The 22,521-nt window shown below is 40.6% G+C and overlaps 1 protein-coding gene and 1 long non-coding RNA gene across 3 annotated transcripts in view; one reads left to right on the forward strand and one right to left on the reverse strand.

Annotated features, from left to right (window-relative positions):
- LOC117209731 (UPF0489 protein C5orf22 homolog) overlaps nucleotides 1-22,521 on the reverse strand; it is a 1,030,747-nt gene that overhangs the window by 221,015 nt on the left and 787,211 nt on the right. The window lies entirely within an intron of this gene.
- Nucleotides 1,998-22,104, forward strand: LOC117209738. Its single transcript, XR_004487971.1, has 2 exons — nucleotides 1,998-5,553; nucleotides 18,901-22,104. It is a non-coding gene; the product is annotated as an uncharacterized LOC117209738 (long non-coding RNA).

Genomic DNA, 22,521 nt, shown 5'->3' on the forward strand with positions numbered 1-22,521 from the left:
GAAAATCGTTGAATCGTAGAAGGTCTCGTAACGATTCATTAGAGATTTACTTCTTCAAAATTCTTAAAATTTCATTGTTTAAATCGTTGAAGTAATATGTACAATTAAAAAAGAAACGATGCAAAATAATTGAAAAATAAGGTCGAAAAAGGAGAAAATGGTGAACAATGGTATTCTTGCACTGTAATACAAAGTACAAACGATCTATGAAAATCTATATATACACAATTCTGGAAAATATCGTAACTAACATTGCAAATGAAGGATCTGTTACGAGATTTTTACAACTGTATCTCTGATTCGAAATTCAATCAACTCCATACAACCAAATTAATATTGGGTTGTTGTAGATATTTTAGTGGAGAATGATTTGAAACTTTTGGCACAAAATGATAGAAATTTGAGATCTTCATGGCACTGATTCTTTACTAATTTTTTTATCATAATTGATAATTTCCATTGTCTATGCAGTCTATCTTTCACGGGCATCGCTTTATTCGATGTAAATCAATTTTGAACCAATGGGAACATCGTTTTTCGGCGCGCTCAACCGCACGATTTGGTGGAAATTATACCCATGTGCGCCATCAGGGGCCTCGTTTGCACTGAATTGAAAGTTAATCGGTTGAAAATTTTGTGAAGTAGTCACCTGCTTTATCGACGTCGCGGGAAAATGCGGAATCCATACCGACACGGAAAAAGCCGCTTGGCAAGATCGTTTTAAGAACAATATTTTATGATTACTTCTAACGCTCTGTATTTCATTAACAAATTGATAGTTCCTATACAAATTAAATATAATAAATATAAAATACTTTTTTTATATGTATAGTCATCTATCATAAAAGGATTGAAACTACGTTTAGGAACATCACCGCTCTAAACATTGAAATTCATATATTAGAGATTATAAATTTGTTAATTCTTACTATTAAATCATTCCGAATATTATGCCACTTTTGCGTCATACGAAATGTTACGTTAAAAATGCAATAAAATGTTAGGGATGCTTTCATCCTGAATTGCGACGAACTCACCAACAGATGTCGCTAACGTCCAGTCTAGTGACTTTATACGATACGATCGATAAGCAAAACAAGGGAGTTTCCTTTCTTACCAACATAAGATACAGCAGTAAATTTCTACAATTTTCAAATATCTTTAATATCGTAATATTTCCAACTAAAATACATCTGATTCTCATGAACTCGATACACAGACCTAACTAAATCTGAAACTAACAGACCATAAAAATTTGTTCATCAATTGCATTCTACAAAACATATTCTTTTTATAACATTTTATTATCGTTTAACTCATAAACGTCCCTCATATCGCCTATTACTATTTCTAAATGATACGTCATATCGATACCTTAAAATAAAACCAAAATCGCGAAAACGCCTCATCGAAGATATGAAAAATCCTGAAACAGCCCCTGTTCAAAAAAAATATCCACCGCTAGATGTCGGTAGGATGTCCAGATAGCGCTAACTAGTGGGAATTGCGTGGAGCGTTTCTCCCGCCTCGTCTCGAGAGGCTCGAGGAGAGAGAGCCATATTCCCCCGGAAAATCTGTGGCAGCGGAAAAGCGTCGATGGGGAACCCGTCGAAAGGGGGCGGGGTTTTGGCGTACGGCGTGTTTGCACCGCGGAAGAAGTGGGAAAAAGGCCGAGTGGCTCGCGCCTGCTCCGCTTTTTTCCTCTCTGTCGCTCCGTCTCGCTTCGCACCGCAGCTAGGCGGAGTTTAAAAAAAGATTTCGCGCTCTGTGAGGGGGGAGGTGGAGCCACGGACGCGCGGAATTCCGGAATTTCACGAGTCCTCGCGGCGGCGGGGGAGGAAGACGAGAGACAGTGTCGCGGATGGTATGGGAAGGGATGAAGGGGAAACATATATATCGGCCGTGTGTGTTTCGCGCGGTGGAACGCGGAGAGGGGGAGGGTGCGCGCAGGGAAAGTGGCGAAGGGGAAACTCGCCTGCTCCGGGCAGACCGATCGAGCTCGACAACAGCCAGTTCAACGCGTGCCAACCCTCTTTCGAGATACTGTCTTCTCGTGTCGAGTAAACCGCGCCGGTATCCCCGATTTCCTTCGTCACGATTCACGTCGGATCTTCACGTCGATGACAGAGTTCGAATCACGGTGATTTCTTCTCCCGATACGATTTTATACAAGACGTAATGCTGGTTATTTTAACGAGGCGAGGAAAAGTGTGTATATATAACGTGACGTTTTAGAGTGGTCAGTGGAGTTCGTTATCGAGTTTGAGCTAGGCTTTTCTCGTGTGACGGGAACGTGGAACGACGATGATTATCGTTTCGCGATCAACTAAGAAGGAACGCCGTGTCCGAGGAGGAGTTCGTATGCGACGCGTGGATGGCTCGTTGCACTCAAGATCGTTCAAAGTTTCTTGGTTCGTATAATTATATCATGTCATGTATCTTCAAAGTGCTGTGGAAGGATATACGCGTAAGAACGAATGCTCAACGGACGAGTAGCGGCGCGATTTTAGATTTATTTCGAACGTATATTCGGAATCACGTGGTCGAGTGACGGGAGTAATGGTCGGCTAACGACTTGCCACTCTTTTGAAGTTTAAGATTCGATAGTGAACGTTCGGATAGGAAATGTTGATCGGGAACACCGTATGTTTAAAGTAGAAGCTATTTTCGTTTCGTTTTGTATCCGCGTGCCTAGAGACTCGAAACTGTCCACTGAAATTTATGATGCTGTGCGTCGCACGTATAAACACACACGGGAAGATGTACTTAGACACGGTGGCAATGGCTTTTAAAGGGAATAGGGCGACTCGATCGTTGACGAGAGGTCGCCTAAACCGGAAAACCGGGAAACGATTACGAGTGTGTAAATAGGTATTGCTCCCTTCGAGGCCAGTTTGCTTTCTCGTCAGAGCGAAACTAACAACGCGTTATCGTCGTACAGCTGAAAGTGCTCGTGTGTACCTTGGCAGCCAGAAGTGATAACCGCGTTGTTAGCTGCAAAATAAGCCGCGTGACAAACACACGCTCAACGATAGCGACGATAAGAAACGTTCTACAACGATCAACCACGAGTTTGATGCACTACGTGGCGGACGTCTCCGAGTTTCCACGATAACCTTGATAAACCGATCCATAAATCAACTGATAACTACAAAATCGGTGAAACGAATTCCAATACTTTCAAAGACATTTCAGAATCACTCGTTCCTTTATATTTTCTCTGCGTCGTTCATTTTATCGAAATACCTCCACTAGCAAAATGAACGAACGCTGCTTTAAAAGAAGTCGAAAGATCTGAAATTGACTCCAATCGATATAACCAAGATTCCAACACGAGCCTCGATCGCCTAATATGATCAACACTTCCAATTTCCTCCAAAAATCACGACGCTTTTCCTCCAGTCACGAGCATATAATCGCAGCGTGAAGAGCGCGTGACGCGTGCTGGCTACATTACAAAGTCCTTCTGCTCCCCACTACCACGCGGTATTTCTCGCGCATCCCCTCCACCGACGATATTTCACCACCCCTACCAGGAACTCCGGCACAGGGCGAACAAGGACGAGGACGGACGATCGTTTTCCGCACGAGACCGAGTGGAACGGAACACGTGCCGCGTCGGTGGGGGTGGAGGAGGAGCGATAAAACTGGAGGGGAAACGTGGTGGCAGAACGACGATAGGGGAAGTCGAGGACTCCCCACCAGTGGTTACCACTCCCCTTCCACCAACCAGGGGAGCGCGTTCTCTCCCACATAACGGCGCTAACCGACGGGACCTTTGTTGCCCGCCACGCTCGAACGGTGTCCCGCTCGAGAGTTTGGACGCTGGTGCCGCCCAGCGGTGATCGCAAGAACTTTCAAAGCGCGATGGTGGGGACCCCGCGGCTAGTAGTGGGGGAACCGTGGCGATACGGTGGGGGTAGAACGTAAAGGAATTGGTGGGGATGAATGCAGAGAACGGAGCGAGTACGAGGACGGGGGCATGTTGCTCTCAGGACGCGCAGAACGTCAGAGTGGGACGAAAAGGACGGGTGTCTCTCGCTTTCTCGCTCTCTGTATCTCTTTCTCTCTTTCTTCGTTTCTTTCGATCATTCGTCTCTCTCGCTCACTCCTCGTGGAGAGGCAGAGAAAGAGAGGCCGATGGCGGGGTGAGAGCCGGCTTACTACGCGGCGAAACGCTACCACGGCGTTCAGTCGTCAGCGATCAGACCGCCGGGCAGTGTGAACCTTCCTGGGCAGTCTCTTCATCTACTACACTCTTCCTCTGCTGTCCCTTCCTGAACATGAAGCGGTAATCAGCATCTGGGAAAGCCGGAGTACAGCTTCCGTGATCGGATTTGCCTGATCCGTTCTACGATGGTCGTAGACTACCACGATCTTGAAGAAACATCACGCGTAAGGGAACCATTGTAGAAGAATTTACGCGAGAAATCGCATCCAGTGGTGAAAGAGAAGATACACGATTGGACACGGCAAACGAATTGGAGAAGGTTCAAGGAGACAGACTTGGTCTCAGACGATTCCAACTCTGTCTCTTTGAATCTACCCTGATACGAGATTCGTCGCAACCGGTGACAAGCAATCGAACGATCGAAGTCTTCGAGAACAGTCGCTCGGCAGTCGTTCGATAGCCGTACTCGAAGCTAACAGATGTTCAAGAAGATCTTACTAAATAAACGGTTGTCGCGACTGAAATCACCAGAGACGATCATTGTGGGAGCATGTAAAATCGCAAAGAATTCCAGAAGACGTTGGATATCGAGAAGTCGCTTCGACAACGCTCGAAGATGATACGCAACACTCTGTTCCAAACCGCAAGATTCTAAATTCCAGCGGAAGTCAATGTTCGCAATGAAGTTTCGTTATTCGAAATTTCGACATTCGGCGAGTGAACCAAAAGAAAAAAGAAACGAATTATCCCTTCGTAGTGAGATTGTTGGGAAGACACGTAGGGCTCGTTCGAACGGTTTGTGCTCGGCCTCGCGTCGAGCCACGTGGTGTTCCGAATCGCGCGAACGATCTGCGCTTGATAATCTTCGGCACGTATACGTTCACTTTGCGAAACCGCGGCCCGAAAAAAAAGGTGAAAACGATGGCGAATCGACGAGCACGACGAGCCGTCGCAATTCCGAAGATCGGTGAAGCCGTTCGAAAGTAGAATTTCCTTCGTTGCTCGTCAGATATGTGGTGCCGTTCGATTGTTACGTAACGAGCATCGAATAACGAAAAACCGTTCACGCATTGGCGAGTCGTACGGCGAGATTTTTGCACCGAACCGTTACTCCTAGTGCGGGATAGTGTAAATCTGTCGGGGAAGATCGACCATGCACCGAGGAAGAAACATATGAAAATGTGTGATTAAATTTAAAACAAAGTAAACGGCAAAGCAAAAATAATTGAGAAAAAGTGGAAGGAATAGCAACACGATGATTCTTATCGTCAACGAAAGTAGTTGAAGAGTACGAAGAAAACGTTACGCTTTACGGACGTGTTAGCAGCCGACGGCTCTTTCGCCAACAGATCGTCACAAATCACCGTTGAAGAACAAGTGAGGTAAGAGTCAACACCGTAAATAAAGCCGATGAAATACCTTCACGAGATTTCCCGTTCGATCGCGTCCGATCGGTACTCGAACTCGTTCCCTGAATTATCCTTTATACCTGAAGAAGCTTCCTATTCGCTCTTTTCGATCGACCTCGCGTTTATTTATGGTGAAGTGTAGATATGAAAACGTTATTTGATATAATACGATGTTGCGCTATTTTTTCCAATCTTGAAACGGTGACGCTTTTTGCGAGTGAAAAATCGGAAAGTGAATATAATTCACCATGATCAAATTTTATGAGATCGAACAAGCCACACAGTTCACTACTTGTCAGATTGTTGAGACAGCAGGCAGTATCCTACGCTTCTTCCATATTTACAGCGAAACTTCATTTATTGGAACGAGATTTTAGTTAGTGTCTGGCTAGGTAGCGATCGAATCTACGTGAATTCCAATTACGTAAAAAATCATTGCAACAGGAAGAACCAGTGAACATGTCTATTACACGAGCTCCGCTTATATGAACTGTAAGCGTTCAACTAAACGAAGTTTTACTCAATAACTCGAACCTACTGGTCGTCCAACTGTCTCTATTCAAACCTATTACACGAATTAGCCTTGAAAGTGGTTTTCACTCAACCTACGAAGGTACCATTAGCTAAAGCGATGCTATCGAATCGAGAGATTTTCGCGAGTGACACGAACCTTCGACGCTTCCAGCTTCGATTTTCCTCGATAAACACTAACTTTCTAGTACTGGGTAAATTTGTTCGTGCGAACGTGGAACAAAGTTCGAAGTTCCCGAAGGAGTTATCTCGTGATTGGTACGGTAGACAGGGGAAACAATTTCCCAACCGATCGTCCACGGGATAGATCCACCTGTTAGGCAAACAGGCTGACCGCAAATCTGCAGCTCGAGAAGAGAGTCCACCTGTAGAGCGGTGGTGTCTCGCGTGTCAAAAAATTTCCTCGTATTCGGACGAACAGAAGAGCACGTGTTCAGGTAACCGCGCCCTCGGGGTCGCATTGTATCCTCGAAAATAGCGACAGAGTCGTTCCTCTTCCTCTCTCTCTCTCTCTCTCTCTCTCTCCCTCTCTCTCTCTCTCACTCTCTCTTTCTTTCTTTCGATGGCTCGTGTGGACCTCTTAATCCTGCGTTCGACAGAATCGGGAAGTCAAGTGCTCCATTCAGCTTTCCGGCTACCTCAAGGGAAAATCGAGGTAGAGTATTATTTAGTGACGCATGCGGTTACCTGTTCGAAGATCTTGGAAAGATTCGTGGCACTCTCGGTGTAAGTTGATTATGGCGGTATTGTGTCGGAGATCGAGTTGACTTGATAGTGTTTTATGTTTGGAAACTGAACAGGAAGATGGGATTAGATAAAGTGGTTCTTGAGGTTGAGTAGATTAGGCTTGGATAAATTTGGAGGAAAATGGGTTTCTTCTAGTTGCATGTTCGACAAATACGGCAAACTAAATGTTACGTTCGAGTTGCGAGTAAAGTGATTTTTGAATTTGTGGATAACTCGGGTTTAGTCAAGTTTGAAACGAAATTTGTTTCTTTGGATCGTGCGTTTGGTAAATTCGAGAAATTATGTGTTGCGTTTGAATTAGAATTAAGAAACCGGTTTTGGGCTCAAGTAACTTAGGTTGAGTTAGATTTGAAAGAAAATTGTTGTTTGATTACGCGTTTGACGAAAAGAAACTAAGTGTTATGTCCGAGAACTGGAATTTGGTAAAGTGATTTCTGAATTCGAATAGTTTGAGTTTAAATAAAAGAAATAAAATTGGCTTCTTTTAGAGGTAAGGAATTAAGTGTCACATTCGAGTCCTTTACGTTTAATGGGATGAAAAAAGAATTCGTTAATTTGAAGCGTGTTTGTCTACATCTTGTGAAATTCTGAAACCTGTGTGGAATTTTAAGTAGAGATTTTGGCAAAAATATTCATTAATATTATAATAGAAATTAATTCAAATTTTTAAGTAGCGCATTTGTTTCGAAATCATGTAATCTACGATATGATGACGTATCGTCGAAAGTGTGATAACATCAGCCTACTGTAGCTACAAAAATTAGCTTCCAAATATCGCATATATATTTCATACGAGCATCACAAAGGAAAAATATAATTTATTCAAAATATCAGTCTGTTACTGTCTTCAAACTTCAGAAATTAATCAAGTTTCTTCAATTTCCTAATTGCAACTGTACTTCGTCGCATCAACCAGATATTTCTTAATCGCACTTATTCGCTTTCACAAACAAAAACGCATCTTTCCTGTATAAGATGAATGCGTATTCGCAGTAAAAGATTAATAAAACCTTCGAATGACGACTAATGACAGCTATTCACTGAGTACTCCACGATAATTAATATCAAATTCTCCAATCCATTATTCGAATTTCATTCAAAACTTCAGTAAAACAAATCTCATACTCAAAATCCATCTTTCGGTTTACGCGAAGGTCTGATAAGAAGAAGTCTCGGGGACGTTGAAGTTCGGATCGTTCGTCGAGGGAACTATCAAGAAAAGTATTAATCACACGCGATCAAGTCGTTAGAGACGGATATCGCCGCAATATTTCACGGCGTCACGAGGCTAGCGCAACAGCCTCCGAGCGTACGCACGATTTTTTATCGTCCTTGTCGCCGGGACACAAAACCAGGCAGCTTCTATAATTCATTGCGGTTAGAAGCGTTTCGAAATCGCGCCTCGACGTCTCGAATGCGCAGCGCGGGTATAAATCTTGCTCGATAAGTCGTCGCCTGATTTTCGTGCGGGCAGTGGTTCGAAACTAATCGAAACTCTTGACAACGTTTAGTTAAAAACAAACGAGTTTAGGCTGTGCTTGCAATGGATACGTGTTCTGACGAACGAAACGTCTGACGATCGAAAGCATACGCTCGTAAGAATTTGCAGAGGCTCACGAAATATATTATGTGTGTTGTGCGGAATAATTTGAAATTTATTCGGTATCGGTAAAGTTTGAAACAAATCTGAAAATAAGTATATATAGAAATTAAAAGATATTTGTTACAAGTACATATTCCGCAGTGATCGCAAAAATATTTAAACAGTCGATCATTTTAAAAAGTCTCGATACTCAGTGGTACCGTTTTCTTACTTTACATATCCTTACATATTTCATGCTTAAGATAGCTGTTCACTAGTATTTTACTTAATATCTGTGTGCAATAAATATTTTGTAATTTCTGTATCTATTTTCGAATTAGTTTCAAAATTGATCAATATGGTCATGACAGTCATGTTCCATGTACGTATACGTTTTCTCTGGTAATTGTTCAAATACTTTCGTGAACCAGTATGTACGGTACACGTTTGATTGCTCTCGTGTATCCATTAGAATAGATAGTTCGTTAAAACACCGTAACCATAGCTTTAAATATATGTTCGATCATGAGACCCCTGGCCGTCGGACGCTGAACATGTTCAACGCTTCGCTTCGAAGTGAACTGTAGTTGCTCGAAGATTGACTTGATTTACGATTGCGAAGTAGGAACGTGTATTAAAATGTGGACGTGAACGAAAGTGAACGAGACTCTAATTCGAATGGTGGAGCTTTGACTTGCCAAATGTAAGAGTTCGTCTGAAATATTTTGTTCGACTTTGTTTGGTGTAATTAGTTCGAAGTTTTTAGGTGTTTCTTGTAGGGTAGATGTAGGATTATGGTATATTTGGTTTGAAGTTTCTACTGTTGTACAAGAAGTCTGATAGTTGTTTGGAATTATATGGTTCCAGGGGGATGAGAAAAGAATTATGTGCAATTACGTAGAACGTGTATTGCGTACGAATTCTGAAATTGACGAAGTCGAACATCGAGTAGTACCGAAGTAACTAATGATTTTATCCACCTGTTAAATATCTGTCACATAAAAAGGAATTCATTTGTTATCATTCTGTTTGAATGTAAAATAACAAATCCAATGAAAGATTCACACGAACACGTAAATGGCAATGAAATATAATCTAAGCAAATATAACAAATGAAATTAACTTGTGACTTATCCTTTTGAGTAGAAATCACGAACCTCGTCCGCGTGAGCCCTCTGTTCCACTTTAATAGACTATACGCTATTATCGTTCGAGTGATTCGTTACTATATTTGAAAATACACGGATAAAAATTATCATACACTTCAAGATTATTAATAAAGTTCAAATATCGTAAAATATTATATAACTTCAAATATAAATTGAATTAGTCGGTCAGCTACAATAATCATCTTGATCGTTATTTTTTTTCGTTCGAAACTTTAATAAAATTCGTTTCCAACTTTAATCGCCAAGCAACAGATACGACAAAGGAAAGGACACCTTAAAACAAATCGCGCAGTAAGGCGAACATTCTCCTGTATTCTCAACAATATACCAAACGTGAACTCAGAACACTTCCTCCATTTCCAATTTCCATATCAAAACGTTCACCTCCTTTCTGGCACTCACTTCCTAAAATATGCCCAAAATGCCGCAGCTTCGTTCATCTTCATCGCTCCACGCAAAGTCACGAACACTTCTGTTACCCAGTGAGTAACCCAGTGAAACCTGGTAGGTTTAAAAGTCGTCGAGATTTAAGCACTCAATCGACCAACCACCTCGGAAAGAGAGAAAAAGAGAGAAAACGAGAACGGTAGTATCGGATAGCGTCGTGAATGAAATCGATGCGATCGATTCGTTACGCGGTTCCTGAGTAATGCGTTCCAAGAAGCGGGACAATGTGTCTCGGAACGAAAATAAAGGCTTAGACCCCCAGAAGAAGACAATCGCGTTGCTCGTGCGCGCGCGTTCGTCGAACGTCCCTTTGGGTACAAGCTGCGGTTCGGTAGATATACCCCAGAGGTTCTGCCTTCTCCTGGGCCTTATAGGGGCCATTATCCGATCGTGGAATTTGAGATCTGGCCCTTTCAGCCGCGCGTCAAATTATCCCTGAGCACAATGCGCCCGTTGATTGATATCTTCAGTCGTAGCTGCTGTAACGTGGCCTGGGCCCCGTCCGTTCGTTCGCCTCCTTTTGGCCTCATCTCACCTCTCTCTTTCTCTCGTTCGTACTCTTTCGTTTGGTCCCTGTTCTTCATCCAGCGGTTTGCTCTCCGTCCTCGTCGTATCGAGTCGCCGTTCGATTTCCTCGTGTTCGTTTTAAGGCCTGTCCCGCGTAGCGGCCTCGTACAAAGCGAGCGCCGAATATTTCTAGTCGTGGACCCACGCAGTCTTTCTACTTGATTTATTCTAAAACCTTTGGCTTTCTTTCGACCGAGCCACTCCCGACCTGCGGGCCGCGGGAACAAATCCCCTTACGAAACTTTTCGATTGCGTTTACCTCGCAGTGTACCGTTTTTGTTACGTCTCCGAGGTAGGTGGATACTCCGAAGTATAGTTGAGAGGATAGGGTTGAAGTCGTGGATGGAAACGTGGAAATTTGTTTTTCAATTCTTTGTAAGAGGAAGCTAGTGTAGTAGTATTCTAAATTTGAGAATTTTTATATTTTCAAATATAATAGCACAGTATAATATAGTTCTCCCATGCTTGTTTTGAAATTTGGATAGTATCCGAGATTGATGATTCTTTGCGTAAAGAAGATATTATATTACAATATGTTTGAAAGTTTTCAGTATTTCGACTGTGAGTGCGATCGCATGTTTTATTTAAGTGTATATACTAGCGATCATTTCCTACTTATAGTTATAAACGTCAGAGCTACTTGCACAATGTAGCTAATGTCATTAGCGAAATTTTGCAACTTGCCAGTATTAACAAATTCTATTGTATAATAGTATCAACTTTATCTTATAAACTGCAAACCAAATTGATAGTCCAATTAACATAAAATTGTCAATTCACAAAATATGCTCACTGTTCGCGAATTAGACATCTGCGATAGTATCTGTATCACCTGCAGCTGCCTGAGAAATGTCTCGAAAGCGACACCCTAATCGTTGGTAATTACGCATAGCCGAATTAGGTAATTACTCGAGGCGCACAGCCATCAATTTATCTCTTTACTTAGCCCATTTTAACTCAAATTGGTGTAATTAGCACGAGTCGGAGCATATAATGCCTGACTCCCTGTACGAACTCCCGTGCCTTTCCATACAATTCATCCCCTTTTATGTAATTCTCTTTATCGTCCACGTTCCTCGTTGTTACCTCGTTTGAGTTTGTCTCCTCTGTCAGCTTTTTGCTGTCTCTATATCGCTTCCAATTTCTTTAACGTCACGTTTCTTCGTGGTGTAGAATTTGTTCGGTCTATGTTGTTCATTTTCTACTGCGCGATGAGAGATTGAAATTATGATAAGTTCGTGTGTTTTGCTATTAGGAGCGATTGTAATTAACAAAATATTCACTTCGTTACATCCTAACTAAACTAATGGCAGAATATTCGCTTAATTATGTCTTAACTAAAGTTGTTTCATCATATTTGCCTCTTATAAATATTCATGTACGATAACATGTAACGTTCATTATGATGAATCTAAGATGAAACTTTTGCAAGAAGATCACGTATATCGTACAATCACGTGCATTTATCTAATGATGAAAAAGAACCACTTCGAGTCATATAATACACCATATAATAAGCATTTAACTCTTACATCAAAATCATAACTCGCCCACAATTCGTTCAGCAAGTTGTTCATAATTCTGCCAATGAATTTCGCTACCTACATAAACACCTTTGGCATGTTTGCTCAAACATAAATATATGCCTCGAGCGAATTCTTTCTCCGACTCGATCCTCAGTCAGCCTAACCAACTCAACTGATCAATTTTCCCCCGAGTTCTCGCCGAGCCATACAAAATCGAAGAGGTTGTTCCTGCTCGTCAAAGGGTCTCGCGAGGAAATCTTCCGCGAGACCTAGCCCTCTGTGCGTTTTTTTCGAACAGCTCGACTCTAGCGGGCCATTTTTCACGGGCGCCTCTCGCCTTTCCACTCCCCGTGTTGGCATTTGAACCGGTCGAAGGGACGTCGAACGACCGGAAGCGAGTTTTCCGCGCCGTCGCCGCCGCCAGCAGCGTCGTCGAGTGGATTTTTCTCGCTTTTCCACTGGCTGCCGGCGTAACGAGGTTACGCCTTAAGTATTTGCTCGTCGATTTCGCGACGATGGGGACTGACTCTCTTTTTCTCTTCCTTTTCCCTCTCGACACCCTACGCCATCGAGGGCCTCGAAAAATTCACCACCCGGAAAAAAAGTTCTACGTGACTTTTCCTCTGCGTTCACCCTCTCCCACTCGCCTCGCGTTTCAACCCCTTGTCTACTTGCTTCTTTTCATCTCCACGGATTTCAACGCCAACTTTCTACTCTTCTCTCCTTCTCGTTCACTTCGCATTTTTCCCACTCTTCTGCTCTCGTTAAGAGTTGGAAAATTTTGGTTGGACAGAGACAGAGAGAAAAGAATAGAAAGGCAAAAGAGGGATAATCGTCGGACGGAATTGTTCCGTGCCACAAGCGAGAAAAGTTGTGTCGTGCATAACCGGTGACGGGTATTGGACGAGAGTAACGGCGCTGCACTTTATTGGATAATTTAGTGACGATCTAGAGGACGATTTGGGGGGCTAATGGGATCGTTATTGCGTGGGCAGGCCAGCAGAAAAGTGATTTTTGCGTTTATGAAGAGGATAAAGACACGGCTGGACTCGGTAGTCCGTGGTGTACGTTTGTGAACGAATGCTGGAACGTCTGATCATTTGTGATCGTGGTTTCCTTTCCTTTTTCAAGAACACGCGTATGTGGTTTCGTGATCTTTTTCTATTGGAGACTTAATACATTTTCAGAAGTGTCTTTTTAATGTTAATTCGTTTATTTTGTTGAAAAATTAAGATCTCTGTGTAATGTTACCGATAATAAGAGATTCTATTCTTATGACTTTTGAATGAAATTCTTTAGAATTCCTGCGACTTCTTTTCGGAAGATTCTCGTATGTTAAATAGAAGATTTCACTTCTTTCAAAAGCTCAAATATTTCATGATGTAACTTTGACATTTTACGCAATGAGATCAAGTCCGAAAAACAGAACAATCATCGTATACTTCGATGTAAATTATATTATATATTTTTAACTGTGCAACAAATCTTGGAATATATACATATTTCATAGAAAAGAAACAATTTTATTAGAACATTGCATATGGAAGATATGAAATGTTCAATACGTTATCGTTACATATTCATCATCGTGAAAGTATCGATTTCGATTTCATTATCTTCCGACAAATGTCAAACTTTGCATCGAGAATGCGACCGTTTTTTGAAACAGAATATGATGACGATATATCTTGAAAGTAACCTTTTTCGAGCGTGAATGCCGAAGGTGAAAGAATCCGATAGTTTACAGGTGTGTCGCGGTAGCATCGTCTATTCTTCACATGCAGCCCTTTCGAAGCGACGTAGGTCGATACCTATGCTTAAAATTTTAGTAGGGCTACCGTTTCAGGTCATGCATGGCGTATAAATATTGTGCATAAATAAGCACGGTTATTTATGGGAATTTTATGAAAATTCGTCCTACCTTCTGCATAGGGATAGGAACACCGCTTAAAGAACCGTTAACTATCTGACACGTGGGTTATATATTTCCCAGTTCAAATCACTGTTAGTTTTGGCATTACATGGTTAGATTTACGAATGTATAAATGTTAAAATTCATATGGCATTTTTTATATAGCAATTTTTACATCAATTTTTCCGTTCAATTCTCCGTTAACTTTGTCATCAAAATTTAGGAATATACGTATATAGATAAAGTTCATATAATTTTCTACATAGAAAGTATTTCATACTTAAATTTTCCAGTTCAGATTACTACTAATCTGTCATTAAAATAGCTCAATTCTACGAATGTATAGATATAAAAACTTCGTATCAAATTTTTCAAATTCAAAGTTCTCACGTATGAAAGTTCATATAGATAGAAATCCACGCGATAAACTTTTTTTTTTAATACGGACTCGATAAAAATTCAAGCTTTCTACTTTTGAAAACGGCTAAAATTAAATTTCCCCGCGTATCATGTAAAACCTTGTACACGCCTCTTATACTCTTACGCTCTGTAAATTGTCAAAAGAGATTCTGAAATGAAATAAATTGTGAAACAAAGAATATATTGGTTCAAGCTGATTGAATAGAAGGAAATATTGAGTTGAAGGTATCCAGAATTCATTAATCGAGACGATAAACGGGGCAGGGTTCGTGAGAAACGAAAGGATCATCGCCTTATGCTAATAGGTGAAAGAAAAACACCCTTGGGGAGTTTTCTCACGGGATGCTTGTCGTCTAAGGAATATTAATAGGTGCCCCTCCCCCCTCTCGACCCATCATTCTCCGACACAAGGAAATTTCCGCGTCGAAGGGTTAAGGGCGAAGCTGCTGGACCATCTGTGTACCTACTTGGAAACCTTCGTTTTCTGACAAACCTTCGCACGTTCTATTAGTATGCCCGCGTTATTATAATATAATACGAGGTGGATCCATCCTGACAATATTTATTCTAGGGGGAGCAGGTAAAGGGTTGACACGGCTGGAATTTAGAAAAACTGCCTTTCGATGTGGAACAAACAGTTGCATAACTTGAACCCTTTCGTGCAGCCATTATTTCATGTTTATTATTCAAAAACTGAAAGTAAACGTGCGTTTGTTCGTTTAAATGATTTTATGGAGTTGTTGGTGCTTTTGACTTTTAATGGAAGTTTTAATGATTTTGAAGTATTTTGGTTGGTTTTTATTAAAAATGTTTAGAAGAGTTTTGTAGCTAATCTTATAATATTCTCGAGTTGGTTGATTTAACGATTAGGATAGAAAATTTGTGTTTTAGAAATTTCAATGAATGATATGTGAAAAGATATACAGATAAATAAATAATGATGATAAATCCTTCGAATTCCTAAAGATTTGGTATGTACTGAAAATCTATAAATTTTCTAGGGAGATTATAAATTGGACATTTTAATTATTTTGATAATTCTACAAAAAGAAAAAATATATAAATACAAATCGTTGATATTTTAAGCAATAACTCGTATTTTTCTCTTTTTTTTTTTTTTTGAAAATAGATAGCTACGAAATTACGATTTAACAACGTTAACGTTCAATAATTAGCAACGATAAAGAGAATTTAATAGCATTTTATAAATTTTCCACGATGTAAAGCGTTTAATGACAGCGGCGCTTTGCAACAGCAAAATAGCAGCGATGCCATTAAAGTGTTTAAAAATTAATTAATGTCACGAAGCATCGTAAAATTGAAAAGAGGAGAAAGCAATTTTAATTACCTGCAGTAAAAACATCAAAATAACGGAGAATCCATTAAATGTTTCAATTAATTTATTGAACATTTGTCGCCGAAAACTGCATTAATGATTAATTATCAGTAATACAAAAGAAACAATATCACATAGCTTTTTTGAAATCTAAAAACACAAGGGAATCATTTACATCTCATTTTTCACAAAGATTACTGATTATTGCTGGATATTACCAAACGTTGAATTAACACAAATATACGAAGACTTTAATTAAAACGCATTAAGACAATAATTTCAAATATTATAAAGAGATCAAAAGTTCCCAAACCACGAACAAAGCTACATTTTTAACGCTCGTATTATTCACCATTGAATTAGATTGCAAATATTTTTTTCTCATTACAACAAATTACGCACAAATTACAGAGCAATAAATAGATAGAACCAGTACTTTCTACCTTTTCATAGACTCAGCGGACTATAAATTTAAATCATGTATTAAACAACATGACAATACATTTTGCTGTATACTACATATATCGTATTTGTGTACGTAGATAGGATATTTTAACTGTGAAGGACAATATTCCGCAAATATTCAAAGATCAAACAGATCAACACCATAACAGTGGTTATCAGAAAGTGTGTAAAGAAAGATTTTGCAACACAGAAATAAAGTTCAAGAGCAAAATTCAAGTAGCTTAAATCAATTATCCACCTATTACAATGTATTCTATAATAATATTTTCAATATTTCAAAACCCAGCTCGATCGATAATTTGATTGACCACGGCAACATCCGCGTAATTCACGCGCGATCGAAAGAGAACGGAGGCAGAAATCCGCGTGATTCTCGAGATCTGGAGGCAGCCCGATCGAAATTAGCCGGGTCGTTGCACGTCGTAGAACAAAATTACGTCGAAGAATCCGCTGGCCAGTGCCCTTTCCTGGGGCCTGTTGCCCTCCCCCGTCGACATCATCCTCGTCTTGATGCGATTATAATGAACGCTCGGTTTACCGTGGAGCCTGATAACCTAACCCCGAAGAAGAAGACGAAGAGAAAAAGAAAAAGGACCAGGCAGAAAAGAGAGAAGATGATGAAGAAAACGAGCACAAGGTAGAGGGTACAAGAAGGAGGAAGAAGAACAAGAAAAAGTTGGGAATGAAAAAAAAAGAAGGAGGAAGAAAAAAACAGGAGAAGAAAAAGCAGAGAGAGTCGAGCAATAATATGAGAAGGCGGGGCAGGCCGGAATACGTAATGCGCTAAGAGCGAAGCCGAAGCGCGTCTTGAACGGAGCATGAAATTGGCTTTTCGGCTGGGATCGATTTGCGACAAAAAAGTTGTTGTTGCTGGTTGTTGCAGCCGCGATGCGAAAGATACAATCGTGCCTGCCGGACCCGACGCTGTTGCTAATTTGAATTCATTTCGTGCCTCTGTTATCCAACAGTTGCTCGCATCTTGCGCGCGAACAAGACGAACATACATTGTCTTGATCTTACGGACGGTGATGATGCGCGTGAAGACTGAATCGCGAGACGAATTTTGCTTCTGAAGTTCGAAATGATATTCAGATATCACTGATATTTTTGATCTGATACTTTTAATGGTAATTAGGGAATCTTTATGTATTTATGCGGAATTTAAGTGTTTGAAAGTGTACAGGATGCTCATAATATGCAAAAATATACAAAATATATGAGGCCCTCGTTATGATACGTTGAGGGTATAACGAATCTCTATTCAGATTTTATTTCTTTAGCTTTGTTTGTAAAAATATAAATTTGGATAAAAATCTACACTCTAATAAGTAGGCAATGATACAAATATCTCCATTTCAATCGGTTTAGGAAGAATCTTACTTTAAATATGATTGACTTGGTGTATTCGATGGCGCGAAGTCTCAGGTTGCTTTAATTCTAGATTCGTTAGGTTATAATAGTGTTAGATAATGAATATTCTATAGTCGAAGTCTTCGTAAACAGCTGAGAGAAATGATATTCTCTTTCGACGCTGCAAAAGAAAATATAATAAGAACATGTCGATATTATTCATATTTTATGATTTGGGAAAACAGGAATATTACCAAATTAGTATGTTATTATTATTGAGCAGAAGATTCGATTTCAAATTGAAGTCCGAAATAACGTTCATAAACTACCATATTTTCAGTTATATTGTTCAAAATCATCAAACATAAATGCGACACTCGAATACCCGCTTTTAAATATCGCATATGTACATTTTGCCAAAAACGTTAATTCCTTCGGAAATATCATACGTCCCGCTGGAAATGAAACGCAATCAGTACGACTGCCAATTTTTCTGGCCGTTCAATTTACATAATAACGATTTTTCCATAACAGGGCGAAAGAGACCTCGAGCATGTAATTTCTCCGCGACATTATCGTTTCTTCATATGCATTTACGTCAAGAGACGAAAGTGATATTCGGCGACGCTTGTTTTCTTCTCTCTTTTCAAATTCGCCGCGTTCTCACTGGACATGCCACCGTGTCTCCGTGATTTGCGATAGTGGGTCACGATATCCATATGATTGATACCCCGGCTCGTAATAATAATAATTATTATTAAGCAGCAGCGCATGGGTAAAATCATACATTCATTTCCTGTATCTCGAAACGAAGGTTCGAATTATCGCTTGTCCGACGTGGGCCAAACAGTCAGCAATGGTAAAAAAAAATAAAAAAAAAAAAAAGAAAAAGAAGGAATAAAAGAGGAGAAAAAGAGAAATAAATCATTCCGTCAAAAATACGGTCGAAAAATACCGAAAAATCGCGGCGATATCGTTGGACCGTCATTCGATTGACCAACTTTTTGCGCATTTACAGGCTGTTCTTTTTTTTCCTTCCATCCTTGCCATTTTTCGGTGAGCCAGTATCGAGTACACTTGTAATCCGAGAAACTCGTTACAGCTTGTTCGAACACCGTTTCACGCGAAAATAGGCGTTGTACAGTGAATTTCTTTTTTTTCTTTTTTTTTTTTTTTTTTTTTGATACCCCTACCTGTTATCCCTTCTCGACAGTAACGTATTCGTTTCGTGCAGTCATGTTGATCGACGACTTTTCTGTTTGTTTCAGGTGTGCTACGCTCGGTTGGAAGTGTGCTTGTTGCTTAGTGGCGGTATTTGGTAAGGATCCCCTTCCGTCAAATTGACGGGAAAATCGGAAGTGTCGATTTCGATCGCAGTGCACGAATTCACGGTGATGGTAATGAATTTTTTTTGACAATGTCTATGGTCACAGTGAAGTGGTCCGCGATTGATATTTTCGTTAAACGTTTCGTTCAGTTTGAAATTTCAGTCGCACATGTTTAATATGATATATATATATATAAATAATCGATATAATATTTCAAGTCCTAAGAGTAAAGTAGAAAAATCATACGTTTGATCGACGAATATTAAAGGAGTGCTTTCTAACGGCCGTATTGCGTAAAATTTGAAAAAATACCTGGTATCTACAAAACCGTGAGCGGTCTACGGTTAAAAAGTTTCCCCATAAATTCGTCACTGTCAGAGAAATGATATACGCGGACTGAAATCTCGTCGAATTATCTCGTTCCACTTATCAGGGAATACTTCCAAACAAACCACGGTCTGGCGGCCACGCCCCGCTCTAAAAATCTCCCCTTTGAACAAACTACCAAAAAACAGGACGCACAGACACCCGGCTATCTCGAAAAAAGTCCACTTATCTCCATTTACACTGCATCAACGGATTCTACAAAAATCATTGCTCCACCTCCCGCGGGCAATAAAAGTATCTACACTTCCGTTCCAACTACCCCCTAGACACCGTTCTCACCGTCATCACACGGGAGGTCCCTAATGACCAACCCATACTTCTCTCTCTAAACTCTTCCACCAAACGCCCAACGTGTAACAATAACAAGAAAGAACGAAAAGCAGACATACAAGAACTATAAATCTAATATCTTTTCATTTTCCAAGATACATTGAAATATTTTCAGTTGTCTATGTTTTTTACCTTTCGAGTAATGTTCCATTATACAGGCTACTACGATTTAACGACTGCTGACTGCATAGTCTTAATTGAAGGGAGAAAAGGAAATGCAAGATATAAAAAGACCTCGACTCTGTATATACCAAGAACATGTATATTTTTGAAATTAAAAGTCAACAGCGACAAATCAATTTCAAAGATGTAAAACATCGTAGAATTTATTTTCAGCAAAAGTAAATGAATCGGTGCGTTAGAAATGATCCGAATAAAGAAATTACCATACCTAATTGTGAGAGAGTTAAGAACCAGATTAACTGTTCCCGGGTTAACAGGTTTATTATGTTTATGAAAATATGAATTTGCATAAACAACCGTTCCTTATCCTTCGAACGCACGAATTAATTATCGAAGCAGGTATTCTATATCTCGAATCCATTACCTCTTCTCGTGATCCCCAGAAATTCTCGTCCATTCAGCCCCCCCGGCGGTACCACTGGTACCATTTAAAAAGAAGAATGTCCTATAAGAATACTCTAAAATGAACGAAAGACAGGCAACAGAGAGGATACTAAAAAAAGAAACAAAAAAAAAAAGGAAGTGTAAAGAAAAGGGAAGATGTTTTCGCGCTTCGAGGGGTGGTTGGGAAGGGTCTGTTACGTCACCGAGAGGAGCGAGGCGCCGAAGAATCCAGCAAGACGATACGGCCCTGCCCTTCGCCGGGCAGATAGGGTATAATCATGGCGAGTTTCGTATCTCGAAGGGGCACACGGGAAGATGGTCCAACATCTGCCGCTGCAGGGAATCTCTGCCCACATGCTGGCCGTCGTGCACGTACGTACGCACGCACACGCGCAAAAAGTGACATAGCTACACGCTGGGACGTCATGTAAATTCATTCGAAACACATGGCAGGGCCGAGGCGGCGTTTTTCTCGTGCGCGCAAAAGGGTTCTTCCACGGTGGAATCCGAGGAGCGCCGCACGGGGGGCTCCGGGTAAAAAAGGCAGACGATAACTTCGACTTTTAGACAAGGACCACTCTCACTCTCTCTCTCTTTCTCTGTTTCCTTACCTTCTCTTTCGCCTTCTCGACCCCTGTCTCTGTTACGAGGGACCACCGGCTCGAATGAGTCCACCGGTTAGCCGCTTCTTTTTTATTTAATCGCCTCGATCATCCAATGCTCGGGGTGTCCGATGCTTTGCAATTTCGGCTTAGCGAAAATTTAGAGGGTAAAAGCCTCTCTTGAGATATGATTCACCTTGGAGGGTGGTGGCTATTGGATTTTGTATCGGGGTATTATTTATGAGAAACCTGGTATTGTTCTAAAAATATGGCGAGAAACTGTGGAAACTATTTTTACGAATTCTGTAGGCAAGTAATAAATCAAGGATATGTTGGATTAAATAGGTCAAAGTTCGAATCTGATTTATAGGATTGTTTATAGCGGGCATGAAAATACAGCATTTAATAGATGTAACTAAAATCAATCGCGCGAATGCTGTTGAAGGTGTATTTACGCGAGAAGTATTTTTGGAACGATTTCAAACAGAGTACTAATCATAAATAGATATGGGAGACGTATTAATCGGAATTAGCGACGAACGTTTTCCCTTTCTGATTAGATTTTTAATGAACATCGGACGATCTTCTCTAATTAACTTACCATTGAAACTAAGCACACGATACAATCATTAAACCGAACAGTGTGCAATTACATGTACAAGTATTAAGACAATTAGCTTCAACGAATTATACATCTCGATATCAAACTCATCATGGAATAAAAAATTTCTTAAAAAATCCACTAGAAATAATAATAAAATCCAGTAGAAATCGTAACAGGATCTAACGAAAGATCTAATTGGTCTATCCAGTGATTTTCTTTTAACGAGTCTTCGATCTGATTGTTCCGCGACGTTAAAAGAAGAAACAAGAGAAACATAATAAAAAAAGACCTAATAAAAAATAGAATCACCGATGTAAAACGCAGAGAAAGGAGCAAGTAAACCAACAAGGAATAAAAATACACTGGCTCGAAATAACAGGGCATTCGGGTAACGAGTGTTCCTTCGTCTAACGAGGGTTCCGTGGAAATCGTTAACGGGGTAATTCTCGCGTTCCGCGGCTAATTACACGCCGAAACCATGAAAATTCCACCGCTCTTGATTCATTATGCTGCCACGAAGACAATAATGGATCGCCTTTTGTTTTCGATTCGTCAAGTTCAAAACCGGGGGAATTTCGATGCGGCTACGAGATAGGCTGGCTCGTTGAAACGTTAACCGCCGCGCCGGAAAACCGCGGCAAGCGAAAAAAAAAAGAAGAGAACCAGAGGTTAGATAGACAGAACACAGGAGAACGATGGAAAAGAAGGAAAGGGATACACGAACAACGTGTACAGGGAGAGGGACTGTGTGATGAAGGGGGAGAGGAGAGGGAAAGAGAGAGAGAAAGAGAGAAAAAAGAAGAGAGACAGGGAAAATAGGAGTAAGCTCGCCGCGCGCGGAATTGCAGAACTGCCTTTAATTAAAGCCATCAAGCTAGTTGAACAATTATCATTAATTATGGACGTTGCTTGGCCGCTCACACGAGCCGTCCTCGTCGTCGTGGCTACCTAGAGAGAACGGTTTCACTTCGTTCGCGTGCACGGCGTCAATTTGAAAAGAGGTGGTTGTAAGAGGAAAGAGGGAACGAGAAAGGGAAAAAGAAGAAGAGAGATAAAAAATGAATACACGGG

This window comes from Bombus bifarius, unplaced genomic scaffold (genome assembly GCF_011952205.1).
Source record: "Bombus bifarius isolate JDL3187 unplaced genomic scaffold, Bbif_JDL3187 scf7180000008193, whole genome shotgun sequence".
Taxonomy (NCBI): Eukaryota; Metazoa; Arthropoda; class Insecta; order Hymenoptera; family Apidae; genus Bombus; species Bombus bifarius.